Source organism: Colobus angolensis, unplaced genomic scaffold, assembly GCF_000951035.1.
Source record: "Colobus angolensis palliatus isolate OR3802 unplaced genomic scaffold, Cang.pa_1.0 Scaffold152, whole genome shotgun sequence".
NCBI classification, from domain to species: Eukaryota; Metazoa; Chordata; class Mammalia; order Primates; family Cercopithecidae; genus Colobus; species Colobus angolensis.
Genome location: NW_012114622.1, coordinates 6,392,878 through 6,398,535, shown reverse-complemented (window position 1 = coordinate 6,398,535; position 5,658 = coordinate 6,392,878). Strand labels below are relative to the sequence as shown.

The following is a 5,658-nucleotide window of genomic DNA, read 5'->3' as shown; positions in this document are numbered from 1 at the left end:
AGCCAATACATGTTATACTTAAACAAGGAAAAACATCAAATATCCAAGGATCTTTTCCGAAGCTTGTATTTAAAAAGAAAATAAAATCAATCATATTTTGCCCCAGATGCTCAAGATTACCCATTTAGCTTAGACTAATGACCTTCAAGCCGGAAGTGTCCTAGCGCGGGAAAAGGTGAACCGGAAGGGCTGACAGGAGCTAAAAGCGCGCTTCACTGAGGTAACTCGGAGAGGTCGCAAGCGTGTAGTTGGGCTGTTTAGGAAGCAGCCCTAATCTTTTCATCCTGAGTCCACTTACGGGTTTGCCCTGCACCTCCAGCTGCCTAACCTACCCTTCCTTGCTCTGTTTGCCAAGGGGCTGCTTTGGCCTGGAGCCTCCTGACTTTTGGGCTGTGTCTAGAATCTTCCACGCTCCCGACCCAGGAGAAGCAGCCACCCTCAGGCCTCCATCTGGATCTCTGCTTGGGCAGGATTGAGACTGTGGGTGAGTCATGAGGGTCTCATCTGTTCATCGTGGAGAAGCGCCTTCTGTACATGTGCCTTGCGTGGTGGTGGTTTTTGTTTTAAACCTCACGTTTGCCTTATGAATGCAATGTAGTAATGTCGATTGTTCTTGTGCAAATTTTCAAACAACTCTGACCGCTCAGAGTTGGCAACATTTGGATTGTTATTGGTGAATCTCGAGTTTTTCTTTGGTGAACCTTACTTTGCAGAATGTTTTAAGTATAGTGCGAAAGTTCTAGTGCAGTTGCAGAAGTGTGTAAATTCCCAAGGACAGTTCTCTATTTTTTCTTCATTCTGCTGGTAATTTTGTTTCCCCTGAAGTTCCTTGCACGAGCAAATTTAAATGGAATCTCACTGGGAATGAGATGACTGCCGTGTTAAATACTGATAATGCTGAATTATAAATATAAATTATTTGGTCAGGGCGGTGGCTCACGCCTGTAATCCCAGCACTTTGGGAGGCCGAGGTGGGCAGATCTCCTGAGGTCAGGAGTTTGAGACCAGCCTGGTCAACACAGCAAAACACCGTCTCTACTAAAAATACAAAAATTAGCCGGGCAAGGTGGTGGGCACCTGTAATCCCAGCTCCTCGGGAGGTTGAGGCAGGAAAATCGCTTGAACCCGGGAGGCGGAGGTTGCAGTGAGCTGAGATCACACCACTGCACTCCAGCCTGGGCGACAGAGCGAGACTCTGTCTAAAAAATAAAATAAAATAAATTACTTATGTCATTGCTGCAATCTTCCACTTCACTTTGATTCGAAAATAAATGACAACCCTTAAGTCAGTTATGGGAACCTTTACGGTCACTGCACTTCTTTTAGAAAGAAAATGTGAAGATTCCACGGAGTCTTCTGTTTACATTGAGATCCTCGAACTGATGATTATTAGTTATTTTGCTTTAGTTGTGATAAATTCCAATGGCTGTCTTTGTATTATACCTTGAAGAAAAAACCTATACTGACATACCCCAACCTGAGAATCAGCAAATACTCTGTGGGTGGAGTTTCCTCTGTAGTCCTTCACTGGTGTCTTTTCTCAGCCATTTCTTTGGCCAATTTGAGTCTTTACAACCCTCCCTGGTTTCAGGGTTGTCTTGGGGTAGTTGTTTAGTTTTGGAAAATTAGATTCCCCACTTTGATGATTTATAAAATGTGTTAGTGCAGCTTGAGAAAACGTTTTAATATCCATACGACCTCATATCGTAGTGTCAGGAAGGAAGCGAATGACAGATTTTTAAATTCCGAGTGTCCACTAGGCGGCAGCATAGTGTTTTTAGTTTCTTTTGCTCTGGCCGTGTATCCCGTAATAACTGTACAGGTGCGGCGATAGTGTTATTCTAATAGCAATAGATATCATATATGGAATGCTTATTACACGCTAGGGGCTGGAGATTATCTCATTTAATCCTAAGAAAACAAACCCCAAACCCTGTACCGTAGGGATTCCCAGCATTCTCCTTACACTTCGTGAGAAAACCATGGGAAATAGATTAAATAACAATGCAAGGCTGATTACACAGCCGACAAGTGGTGGAACTAGAATTGAAACCCAGATGCTTAACCACCACTTCATGCTAACCAAATTAAAGTTATTGCAAGTTTGACCAAATTGTGAAGGATGCTGTAAGATGAGAAGTCTGATTGTGAGTTTTCTGAAGGAGCTGAAAAGTGGGCACTGTTATTTATATAGTGTACCTCAAGACAGTTGGAGGTACACCGTTTCCAAAACGTAGTATTTCCTAAATTGTGTTCCAGGGAGCACTAGTCCTGTGAGATGCTTCAATAAAAAAAGGTTTCTGTGGCCAGAAATACTCTAAAGGGCTCTAAAATGTCCTGCGGTAAAGGAACTTGTTTAACCTAACTTTTTTTGAACATTCTTAAACTTCTCTGATTACAGCCGACATTAAGAGTCAATACTTACCTTTACCATATGAGTAAATACTTACACATGAGTCAATACTTACCTTTTCCATAAGCAGTGTACACCTATGTTTTTTATTTTATTTTTTTTTACTAGTCCAGCCTTTCATTTAAAAAGAATTCTGGTCAAGACCCATTCTATTGATTTTTTTGACTCATGAATGAGTCACAGTCTACAGTTTTACTGCACTAGACCATGGGGTCCTCTTTTTTTGTGTCGTACTTATTAATGGAACACACTGTGGGAAATTGTGTTAGGGCTATAGTTGAAATAAGTCATTGATGCAATGGTAAATGTCTTTGTTGATGGATTATGTTCTTTTATCAGTCCTGGTGACAGTTGAATGAGAACAGTGGTGGGGATTGTGTGTGTGTGTGTGTGTGTGTGTGTGTGTGTGTATGTTTGAGACAGGATGTGGCTCTGTTGCTCAGGCTGGAGTGCAGTGGCGTAGTGTTGGCTTACTGCAGCCTCCACTTCCTAGGCTCAAGTGATCCTCCCACCTCAGCCTCCTGAATAGCTGGGACTACAGGAGCACACAACCGCAAGTGGATACTTTTTGTTTTTGTGTTTTGGGAGAGATAGGATTTCACCATGTTGTTCAGTCTGGTCTTGAGCTCCTGAGCTCGAGCAATTGCACTGCCTCAGCTTCCCAAAGTGCTGGGATTGCAGGCATGAGCCACCACACCTGTCTGAGAACGGTGTTTTTTTAATTGGGAAATTATTCTTTACAATCAGTTTAGGCCACTAGTGAAGGAAGAACATATAACAATTTTGTAGATTAGAATTTTCCAAAGTATGTTCTTTGGAATACATATTCCCCAGAATACTGGCTTGTCTTCTGAATTATGAAAAAAAGTGTTTCATGGTCAAGGTAAACTTGGGAAATGTGGATTAAAGTTAAACAGGCTCTAACAAAGCTAATGGGACTGCTTATCTCTGAAATGGGGAGTTAGTGTATGGGATTTCCCAGATTTATTTGACTGTGGAACCTGTTTTTAGAAATGTATCTTGTGGGCCTTGTGCCCCTTAGAACATACTTTGGGAAATAATCATGTAGATAATTAAGGCAGAAATGTTTTTGTTGTAATGTACATTTAGGTGAAAATTTTTGTTGTAAATTATTCATGTCATTTTCCTAATTCATTTATTTGCTAATGTTGACATGACAGAGAAACACATCGGAAGTCATTCAGCTTTCTTAATTTCCTGATGACCTATGGAAATTTTCTGTTAGTAACAAGAAAAACCTTTATGAGATTTTCTGGCACTGATTAATTTCATATAAAACTAAAACTTATTTTCAGTTAAGTTCAATGAGCAGAATATTTGTAGCTGTGTTGGAATCAACTTTTATTAAGCTATTTGGCAATTCTTATTTCATATTTGAAAAAAATTGGAGTTTAGTTTAGTTAAAAGTTGTAAGTGTTTTATAAAATCCTTAAAGGAATTTTCCTAAGTTTTATTTATAAGGTGGCCAAAATTAGTGTTTATGTACTTGATCCAAAGGTCTCTAGTATGCTGCCTTAGATTGTTTGAATTTACAGTACATTTAGTAGCTTATTTTATGTTATGGTTTCATAATGATCTTTGTGGACAGAATATCTAATTCTCTCAATCTCTTCACACATATCATACAGTTAATGTTTTGTTTATTTCTAAATTTCTAAAATTTATATATATAATCTTCCCTTGGTTTCTTAAAACAAGGAGCAATTTGGTAAAGATTTTAGTATGAATAGAGAATGTTTTACTCATAATAGTGTAAATATTTTAAGAAACTAAAAGTGGTTTTTGTAATTTTATATAATTTATATCAATTTAATAAAATGTTTATCAAGTATTCACTATGCTCTCAAGGTTTTTCCCTACTTGGAGGTTAATAAGCCTTCTTCAAACATGAAGCAGTTAATGAAAAAGTAACATTATTTATGGGCAGCATTATAAATGGATAAAATAAAGTACAAAATTATGTGGAATAGACAATAACAGAATGGGGCAATATACACAATAAAGTGCTAACCATATGATCTGACGGTAAGTATATTTCAGAAAAGGAGAAATTGGTGTGAATGGGATTTGTAAGAAAATCTTCACAGAGGAGATGGAATTTGATCTGATTTTAAAATATGTTTAAACAAAGAATATGTGGCAAGGCATTTGGTATAATAGAGCAGAATATGTGATAGTATTAGTTCAGCCTCCTTAACATGACATAAAAGACCCCCTAAGACTTGCCTGCTTCTCAAGCCTCATCTCATCTTCTCTCAGCCTTACCTGTTAGACTTCAATCTCCCTACGCTACTTTTAGTTCATTTAAAATGATGTTTCTTCCATCTGTGCCTTTACTTATGCTGTTTTTTCCCTCTAAAATACTGTTATCTAATTTTTCATTTTACTAATGTCTTGTCTTTTAAGATTTTAAGTCTCAGCCCAGAAGTCACCTTCCTCAGGCTGACTGGCCTTCCCAAGCCACCCCTGATTTTCTTATGCTGGGTGTCCATCTTCACACATGATCACATTGTATTATAATTATTTTGTATATCCATATCTCTCTACTAGAGTTCCTTGAGAAAAAAGTGTCTGTGTTTATTTTTTGTTGAGACAGGGTCTCATTCTGTCACACAGGCTGGTGTATTGGTGCGATCATAGCTAGTTGTAGCCTCTACCTCTCTGGCTCAAGCCATCCTCCCACCTCAGCCTCCTGAGTAGCTGAGACTACAGGTGTGCACCACCATGCCCAGCTAATTTTTCTGTTTTTTGTAGAGACGTGGGTCTCACTATGTTGTCTAGGCTGATCTCGAACTCTTGGCCTCAAGTGATCCTCCTGCCTTAGCCTCCCAAAGTGCTGGGATTACAGAACTGAGCCAACACCCCCAGCCTGGCTGTCTGTATTTTAAAAAAAAAATCAATTACATTTTGAATATAGAAGAGACTAATAAACATTTGTTAAATGAACAAATACATTTTTCTTTGTTTCCTTTATTTACTTACATTAATATTTTCAGGATTTAAGTTTCTTCTTTGTTCTGGTATTTTAAAATTTATTTAACAAGGTCAGGTTTACACTTGATTTTATAATTGGTCTCTTTGGAAACTCAGTGATTTTTGTATTTTAGCCCTTTCACCTTATCCTTCACTGTACTCACTAAGAAAGAGAGGAGTGTTATTCCCTTTTTTTCCCCTAAAGCTAAGCGTTCAATCTTTATATTTCTAAAAATCCTTCCCCATTAACT

The 5,658-nt window shown here is 38.3% G+C and overlaps 1 protein-coding gene across 1 annotated transcript in view; it reads left to right on the top strand.

Annotated features, from left to right (window-relative positions):
- Nucleotides 1-222: 222 nt before the first annotated feature.
- Nucleotides 223-5,658, top strand: part of CCDC73 (coiled-coil domain containing 73) — a 191,840-nt gene continuing 186,404 nt past the window's right edge. The window contains exon 1 of the mRNA XM_011936357.1: nucleotides 223-484. The gene's annotated coding sequence lies outside the window, so the exon portion shown is untranslated. The remainder of the gene's footprint in view (nucleotides 485-5,658) is intronic.